This window comes from Olea europaea, chromosome 12 (genome assembly GCF_002742605.1).
Source record: "Olea europaea var. sylvestris chromosome 12, O_europaea_v1, whole genome shotgun sequence".
Lineage (NCBI taxonomy): Eukaryota > Viridiplantae > Streptophyta > Magnoliopsida > Lamiales > Oleaceae > Olea > Olea europaea.
In genome coordinates, this window is record NC_036248.1 from 10415070 (window position 1) to 10425468 (window position 10399).

Below are 10399 nucleotides of genomic sequence, written 5' to 3' on the forward strand. Positions count from 1 at the left end.
AGATCAGGAGAAGACCACTTTCACCTGTCCCTATGGTACTTTTGCCTATCTTAGGATGCTTTTTGATCTTTGCAACGCTCCAGCCACATTTCAGAGATGTATGATGGCAATATTCTCCGATATGATTGAAAGGTTTATTAAAGTTTTCATGGACGACTTCTCAGTGTTTGGATCTTGATTCGATGAATGTCTAGAGCACCTGAATTTGGTCTTACAGAGATGCAAGGAGACTAACCTGGTTTTAAATTGGGAGAAATGTCACTTTATGGTGCAAGAAGGCATTGTACTCGGACATCGGATCTCGGCAAAAGGAATTGAGGTGGACAAGGCAAAAATTCAAGTTATTGAGAAGTTACCACCGCCTACATCAGTTAAAGGAGTTCGTAGTTTCTTGGGGCATGCGAGGTTCTACAGGAGATCTATAAAAGATTTCTCGAAGGTCACTAAACCGTTGTACAATCTGCTAATGAAAGACGTAACCTTTGAGTTTCATGAGGAATGCCTCACAACATTCAACACTTTAAAGGAGAAGCTTACGACAGCACCAGTAATTATGGCACCAGACTGGGAACTACCTTTTGAATTGATGTGTGATGCAAGTGATCACGCCGTAGGTGTAGTATTAGGACAGCGGAGGAACAAGATTTTTCATGTGATCTACTATGCAAGTAGGACTCTAAATGATACGCAAATCAATTATGCCACCACTGAAAAGGAGCTATTGGCTGTGGTATATGCATTCGACAAATTCAGGTTATACCTTATCAGGTCGGAAGTCATCGTCTACACTGGTCACGCTGCATTGAAGTATCTGCTCACAAAGAAGGATGCAAAGTCAAGATTAATTCATTGGGTACTATTGCTACAAGAATTTGATATCGAGATACGAGATAAGAGGGGCAGTGAGAATGTAGTAGCAGATCACCTATCCCGATTAGAGCCTAGGGAGATGGAAGATTTAATGGATATAAATGAGATCTTCCCAGATGAGCAGATGTTAAGAGTGGATGAAGCACCTTGGTACACAGATATCGTCAATTACTTGGCCAGTTCCATCCCACCACCGGACTACTCAAGTCATCAGAGGAAAAAGTTTTTCGCCGAATTAAAGTATTATTTCTAGGAGGATCCAATCCTCTATAGGCGAGGGGCTGATAAGATAGTAAGGAAGAAGTACTTGAGATTCTCAAGCACTGCCACTCATCTGCATATGCAGGACACTTTGGGGCTTCGAAAGTAGCTGCAAAGATTCTACAATCAGGGTTCTACTGGCCTACATTGTTTAGAGACGCTTTTGAGTTTGTCAAAAGGTGCGACCAATGTCAACGCACTGGAACATCTCGAGGAGGAATGAAATGCCACTGAATAATATTTTGGAGGTGGAAATATTCGACATTTGGGGAATTGACTTCATGGGACCTTTCCCCCCGTCGTTCTCAAATCAGTACATCTTGGTAGCAGTGGATTACATATCAAAATGGGTGGAAGCAGTTGCACTGCCTACAAATGATTCAAAGGTAGTAATTAGGTTCTTGAAGAAATATATTTTCACCCGATATGGTATACCGTGAGCTATAATCAGTGACGGGGGCAAACACTTCTGTAATCACCAGTTTGAGCAGCTGTTGAATAAATATGGCGTTAAACACCATGTCGCTACTCCATATCATCCACAAACCAGCGAGCAAGTTGAAGTATCTAATCGACAGTTGAAGAGAATACTCGAAGTCACAGTGAACTCATCTAGAAAGGACTGGTCTAAAAAGCTAGACTATGCATTGTGGGCTTACAGGACAGCATTCAAGACACCGATAGGCATGTCTCCATACTGCCTAATATTTGAGAAAGCGTACCATCTGCCACTAGAAATGGAGCACTGGGCATATTGGGCTATGAAACAGTTAAATATGGACTTGAGTGCCGTCGATGAAAATCGTCTACTACAACTGAATGAGTTAGATGAATTTAGAATGGAAGCTTATGAAAATTCAAGACTCTACAAGGAACGAACTAAGAAGTTGCATGACATGCACATTCAGAGACGAGTATTCGAAGTGGGGCAGCAAGTGCTACTGTATAACTGGAGAATCAAGTTGTTCCCAGGAAAACTACAGTCACGGTGGTCGGGTCCTTACACTGTCACAAGAGTCTTACCATACGGAGCTATACAAGTCAGCCATGAGACTAAAAGTACCTTCACCGTTAATGGGCAAAAGCTGAAACACTACTGGGGCGGTGGCTTCTCCAACCAAAAGTCCACCGTTCAACTTGGGACACCAGAATAAAACAACTGCAAAAAAGTTGAGCTATCGACTATAACCTAGCACTGGGTGGGAGACAACCCACTGTATCCTTTTAAGTTAATTTACTTTGTTTTACTTTTGCATCATAGTATGGATTTTTCAATTTCATTTTTCAAATTTTTTTTAAATTAGGTCATTGATCATTCATACATGTTAAAAGAGTCCAAGCGCTGTCCACACGAATCCCTAAGCATCACACACGTTCGGGTTGATTGGACTTTTTTTGGGTGATTGGGTGTGATGTTCACACATTTCGAGGCAAACGTTTATTCTCAAAATTTCAAATGTCAATGCGTGATTGTGAAATTTAATCAACCTCTTGTTTTTAGGGGAATCAAAAAAAATTTTAAAGTAAAAAAATAAATAAATAAATAAAAATAAAAATTTAGATAATGCGGTCGCATGGTGCGATCGCACGCATTGCAACCGAGATTCAAGTGGCCAATGCCACTTGAACCTTGTGGCCACACGCAACAAAGCCATGCGGTCGCATGGCAGAATCGGGTGGTTTTTTTTTTAAATCACACCCGGTTCCTTCCTCCCATCCTCAATTTTTTCTCTCCTTTCTTTCCTCAATCTCTCACGCATTCTTGAGATAATTTCACCCACCAATTCATCCCATCAAATCACGTTTGCACTCCACAATATTCACCCCGTACATCAAGCCAACCACCTCAAGGTAAGGTATTACTTCTCACATTTCTCTCACTTCCTCTTTTTGGGTAATTCGTCTTGGAATTCATTTTTTCATGAATTGAGAGAGAATGGGCTAGTTCATATAGGGATGGATTTGTTGTGATTGTGTTGTGTGAATTTTGGGATGAATTGGAACTTAATTTCACTAACTTGGGACTACTTTCACATAATGCACACCACGTGTTTGATGAAATGCCACAATAACCATATGTGTGCAATTAGGTGCTTTTTACATATATAATGATTCACATACATGGCACCAAATAAATTTTAATGAATTCCCACATGAATTAACTTAGAAAACACCCACTTTCACATTGCAACACATAGGCACATGACTAGGTCATGCACATCAAGGCACCCTACGTCCCCTACTTTGCATCTTCATTTGACACGCCAAACGACATCCAATTGGGTTGAAATTTGAGTATGTACTACACTTCAATGAATACTTTGATATGCCCAGAGATTGCCCGGGAAAATTTTGATAATTCTGAATGATGTCAAGGGCTGAAAGTGCGCACTCGGTCATGGATCCAATTTTTGCAAAATTGCATGTTTAAGCCGAGTTTTCTCCATTTTTCATATTGGCGCAATATTTAAATTAAATTGAACATCATATCTTGAATAGTGCGCACCAAGGTGTTACACATGCATCTAGGAAAGTTTGGGGGATTTGTGTAATGCATATTTTATTTTCTCATTCCATGCCTATTCTTTTCACATTAAACTTAATGAGTGTAATCTTACAAAATTTGCAGGTTGCCTCCTAAAAGAGCTTTGCACGGGAAAGAAAAAGCAAGCTTCTCAATCGGGACAACCCGTACTCGAGAGCTTGCGGGGGAGGTTCGACGATTCTAAACTGCAAATACCGCGGCACGATATGAGAATATCGTACGGCATTGGACTTTACATGCTGAAAGACCCGTTAAGCTTGATGACTTCCCGGGTTTTGAGTTGGTCAACTTAGTTCAGATCTGTGGGTGGAAAAAGTTGGTGGAGCGACCACATCCAATCTATGAGACTCTATGCCAAGAGTTCTTCGCCAACTTCAACAGTGAAATTGACACCCCAGGCTCCGAGCATTTCCATCAGACTTGGGTGCGGGGAAGTGGATTATGTTCTCTCCCGATGCCATTCATGATTACTACCAGCTTACCGAGGAGAATGTGGCCCCTATCCTAATTGACTTTCATTGGAATGAAGCGGTTGAGGTTTTGATAGGGCGGGAAAATACATGGCCCCTCGAAACTACCGAGTGGCATCAGATTGAGCTTACCCCTTCAATAGCCATTCTCTGGCTCTTTATGTGCCACAATATCGAGCCCATATCACACAGGACTACATTTCCAGATCATACAGCAGGGTTCATCTACCACTTGGCTCGAGGCAACAAGATAGATCTCACTACTCATATATACAATCAACTACACTCATTGGGAACTTGGAGAGGTCACCACTCCGCTATGATATTCTCGAGCCTCATTAGTAGCATATGTAGGGCTGCGGGTGTTGCACTCTTACTTGAGGAGTTACCTGAAAAACCCAGCCCCATGATCAAATGAACTACATTTGACGATCAAACCAGAGCTCGGGTTAAACACAAGGAAGAGCAAGAAAATGAGCGCCGTAGACAACAGGCAGAGCAAGGCCCAATCCCTACAAATCAAGAACACCCACGGCTCCAGCACCATAGGCTGACGTGGACACTCAATTGCTGAGACAGAAATTCTCCACCACCACAGGCAATAGCCGAGATCTCCATAGTTTTCTTCAGGATTTTGGCAACATGAGGACTGAATTGAGAGATTTACAAAGAGACAATCACCTTGTGTTGAACTACATCAGAGATGTCAGGGATCATGCCACAGTCATGCGACGGGAGGTTGATACCATGAATGGCCGGCTGAACATGTATGTGGGCCGAGTGGACGGCGTCCAAATGAGGGTAAATGAAACTTAGAAGACCATGAGAGCTATCCAGGCCGAGCAGGCACAGCAGTCTACCTTGATGAGGGAGCTGAATGAGATAATGCGGCAGCTCCTTGGATGACACCCTCCACCGTCGAATGATGGTACATCAGGATCCAGTTTCCCGCCACCTCATCCATTTTGATACAGGAGAAGTACTATTTACCACATTTTGACTTTCCTTTTTCATGTTGTCCATAAAATTCTGTCTTTAATCTTCTGTTAATTTTACATTGAGGACAATGTATTAACTAAGTTTGAGGGTGACATAATTTTAACTAAGTATCTGTGTTCATCGCTATCTGCATTCCACAATGTGTGCATGATGAGTGAATAAAAAAAAATATGTGCATTTTATTCATTTTTGCTTTAATTCTTTTCATGCATGCTTGTGTGAGCTTGATAACCTTGCTAGCTATGATATTATAATTAGACTAGTTTAAACTGCAAAAACTTTAGATCTGGTGCAATTAGGCTAACTGATACTTGTTGATGCAACACTTGACATTATCTGTGCACACTATTCATGCTTTACATGTTGGGTGAATGACAGGAATTTGAGCACAAAATAGGAAAAGAATGATAACCTTTCATTGAATTAAACCATAAACTGCTTTAAGACAGTTTGGTGATGGTTGAGCTATTATAGGGGAGCACTGAGATGAGTGGAGGCTCCGTGCATGAATTTTATTGTGTGGATCAGAAAAATTAGAGAAAAGTGAGAAAAACAAAAGAGAGACAATTACATGAAGAAAAGCTCTTGAACATTTAGTTGAAGAAACTATACCTTTGAGGCGAGACAAGTAACATAGTTTAATCTTTAGTGTCGAAACAATCAAACTTAGAAGAGCCTTCACTTGTTGAGATGTAAACTAGTGATAGTGAGATTAATCCAAACTACGAGAGGATGAGGATTATTGTACGACAGAATTTCGTGTATTAAAATATAGAAATCGTTACAAATTGTATTTAGATAAATACAAGTGATGCTGACCTTCTTGTAGTTGCAAGATTACAAAATCCTCTGATTAATGATCCGAATATTTGAAGACGAGGGGCCACGTGGCTTAAATCCTGATCTTCAATAATTTGTTGAAAATTTGATTTGTCGATATTTGACTTGTTTAGAACTTGAATCTTGAGGCTTGGACTTGGACTTGAATTTGATTTAATTTGAAGAACACTTTGATCTTCATGAATTTGGTGTGAACTTGTTTGATTCGAAGAAGATTTTTATCTTCTTGGGGTTCACCGAGTTAAGGTTTGACAGAATTTCTTCCCTTCTTTCAGCCTTGAGATTTCTTCAGCACTTTGTGTTATTCTTTGCTTTCTTTTCTTGCTTGCGTTCTATGTCCCTTGTCTTATAAACCATTGGTCTTATTTATAGGGGAGGATTCGGGCTAATTTTGGTAATTACTCAATTATATTTAATTAAAAGAGATAATTGAGTAATTATGGTTTTATTTATTTTGTTTGTTTGTTTATTTTATTTGTTTGTTTATTTATTTAAAATTTGGTATGGGCCTTTGGTTTTTATGGACTTTAGTAGATTTTAATCTAATTGGGCTAATGATTTAAATCGATTTAATCCATTTCATTTTATTTTATTTTTATGTCTACAAATGCCCCCTCAAGATTTATTTATTTATTATGAAATAAATAAATTAATAAATCTTGATTTCTTGTGAATTTTTTTATTTTGATTTTTTTTTATATTTGATCTCAAACATTTCATTAGTAAATTAAACAGATGAAATATTTGAGAATAAAATGTGAATTTGATAAAATTCTTATCCTTCAAATTCGAGAATAAGATTTATTTTATTTTTTTTATTTGTTGAATTTTGATTATTTATTTATTTTATACGACCCATAACAAATTTGATTTGAACAGGCTTTTTACATTTCATGGTAAATTGGGCTTGGGTAAAGTCCATTACCCGTATATTTATATGAATGAATTATGAGATTTTAGAACAAATCTGTTAAATCTTGCAAATAGAGGTAAACAATTTTTTTAATTTTTTTATTTTTTATCTCTCTCGTTTTCTTCTCTCAATTTTTTATTTATTTATTCCTGTCTTAGTTTCCGCCCATATGCTGGAAACCAAAAAAAATCAAGGAATTCGTTTTAATTGGTTCCGTGGCCGACAAATCCAACAGAAGCAAAATGAACTTGGTTTTAATTTGCTTTGGTTTTTTTGAAAATCATGCTAAATCCAAAGCCAATTGTTGATTTTGGTTTCTGCCATTGGCAGAAACGATATTGGATTTTTTTTTATATAATATTTTTATTTCTCTTTTGTTTCTGTCGCAACAGAAACGTGAAAACCAAGAAACATATACCAATTTTAATTGTTTCTACACATGGCAGAACATTCCAAAGTGTTTTTTTTTTTCAATAATTAGTCTTCTTGATTCCCTGTTGGCACCGTTGGAATCAAAGACTTTGGGACTTTGGTTTCTGGCAGAAGCAAAAACTTTTAAATAAGTTTATCTTTTCTTTTATCTTTATTATTTTTTTTAAATTTCTTTTAATACATATTTTACTTTAGACAAGGCCAATTGGATCCAATTGGTCTCGGTTTCTGCGTTTCATCTTTGATTTTATTTTATATATATATATATATATATATATATGTTTGGCCAGGAGGTGGAAAACCAAAGAAAACTTTAGTTTCACGGGAACCAAAGTCAAGTCCACCACGCTATTTATTTTTTTATTCGTTTCTTCTACCTTTTTTTTCATCTTTATTTCTTTCATTTTTTTTGCTTGTCTTTTTATTTCGATTCCTTTTTTTTTGTTGATTATTGTTATTGTTATTGTTGTTTATTATTATTATTATTATTTGTATTTTTTTTTAACAAAGTTGAAACTGACATTTTTTTTTGTGTGTGTGTGCAGGGATTCAACCTTTTGGAGCGAATCAAGAATTTTGAGGTTCAAAATTTTCTTCGTGGAGAGGTTTTTTAATTTTTTATTTTTTGCAAATATTTTATGAGTTCAAAAATTACATACTTTTGAATAAACTCAAAATTGCAAACCGTCGTACACGTTGAGGATCAAGGACTATCACTTTTTACCATCCAATGCACTTTTTGTTAAGGACCAAGGACCTGCTCCTTCCATCGTCCAAGACACTTTGTGTTGAGAACCAAGGACATGTTCCTTCCATCATCCAAGACACTTTGTGTTAAGGACCAAGGACTTGTTCCTTCCATCGTCCAAGACACTTTGTGTTGAAGACCAAGGACTGGCTCTTTCAATCGTTCAAGACACTTTGTGTTAAGGACCAAGGACTGGTTCCTTCCATCGTCCAAGACACTTTGTGTTGAAGACCAAGGACTGGCTCTTTCAACCGGTCAAGACACTTTGTGTTGAGGACCAAGGAGTGACTCCTTCAACTGTCCAAGGTACTTCATGCTTGGAGATCAAGGACCGATTCCTTTGACCATCCAAGGCATTTTTGTAGAGACTGCTTACATATTTTGAAAACTCGAGATTTTAGACAATAAACCAATTTGAAAGGTTTACTGTCCCTTTTTCTTTTTTGGCTGACCCTTTTTTTTTTTTTTTGCAGACATGGTTGGAACAAGTTCTAATGATAAAGTGTGTTCTGACATACACGAAATTGCTGAGTTTAAAAATCAAGGCAAAAGTTATCAGCGTTTCAAAGATACTGATGTGAAGTACCATGCCCAGACCAGCGTACTAGGTGAACTTAAAGTTAGTGTCCATAAACCAATGACAGATCCTTCCCCCGACCTTCTGGAGCCATTGTCGGAGTTGTATATGTCCACCATTAGTGATTGTCACGAGAGTTTGGATACTAGCAAGTCCAATCGCTCTAGCAATCATCTTCCCTTTTTGTGTCTTCCACCTCATCATTCCCAGAGCATGGAGTACATTCCAAGGGCTGTGATTTGTGAGAGAATTGATAATAGAGAGATACGATGGGAAAGCGCACTGGTCAGTCGAGGAGAGATTTCTTTTCTTCCAAAATTTTGGGAGTGGTCTTTGTGGGTCCAGAAACTTCTACTCAAGAGGAATATCCGAGAGTTAACTTTTGCAGTCGGTTCTGCTGCAAAAGATTACCATCGCCCAAACTCCATTTACAGAGCTCTTTGTAAGGTTTGGTGTCCAGAAACCAACACCTTTGTGACTGCCAATGGTGAAATTGGCATTTCTCTTTGGGGCATCCGTGAGATAAGTGGACTTTCGATGATGGGTCATTATTATGAGGAAGTAGTCCCAAGCCTTTCAGAGTTGACGGATCATCTTCCCAAGTCTTGTTTGTATCTCTTTAATGTTTTCGCATTGATTGTCCATGCGAATGAATCTGACGGAGTTACTCACGAACAGTGGATTAATTTTTGGTTTCATGAGAATGGTTGTGTCCCGAACCCTCGACAATACAAAAATTATAAGAATGCTATGAATTTAAATCCATTCAAAAGGCGCCATCAAAGAACATCGAAGGAAATACTGAGGCCCATGGTGGAAGACAAGCCGAGAGACATTACGCGTAGGGATCGACGTCATTGGGACAATTTTCCAGCATCTCTGTCTATGGAAGAAGAAGAGGAATTAGAGATAGCAGCCTATCCTCCCTATGGCTTTGTCGCTTCGTTCTTCCGTCTGGGGACGAAAGTCTAAGAGTTGGGACTTTTAAAGCATCTTCTAGGATGGCAGGCAGGTACACTTATAGTCTAGTTCCACCCATATTGGCGAGCATTTATAGTGGACTTACACGAACATCTAACTATTAGGCAAATCCAGACCTTGGCTCAATTTCACATTCATTTCCTGGACATTTTCTTTATGCTTGGGCAGCAACTTATTTTGTCAGAGGTGTTTATGCTCATGTAGACAAGAGTTATTATCGCCCTATAATTCAAAGATATGCCAGAACTCTGAATGCTTTTCAATCTTGGGAGAAAAATGTCGTTGATTGTCAGGAATTTATCCGTGGAGCGATGAACACCGATAACTTTTGCTGGAATCCATTACCCTCATCGTCTCATCTTGATGTATGTGTGGACGACCAACCGAGGTCTGCAGATACTTCAGAATTCATGATGAGTATTCGATCTGGATTTGTCTCTTATCGTCAAGGAAATTCACCTTTCATTCTTGAGGCGTATAATCCTCACAGGTTTGCGGGACAGTTTGCCTTTGGACAGAAACTTCCCGATTCACCAAGAAAGTTGAATATTGCCCCCAGTGTAGGCGACATGTATCGGGTTTGGTTGTCCCTAACTCGGATAAAAAGTGGGTCTGTATTTCATATTCCAGAGTATGTGAGGGATATACATCAAAACATTGATGTTGAATACCAGGCTTGGTGGAATAGCAAAGTGTTACCTCTCTTGACCAAGGTCCAGGTGCATGTCTTATTTTCGAGTGAGAGCCGTGACTTTGTTCTTGG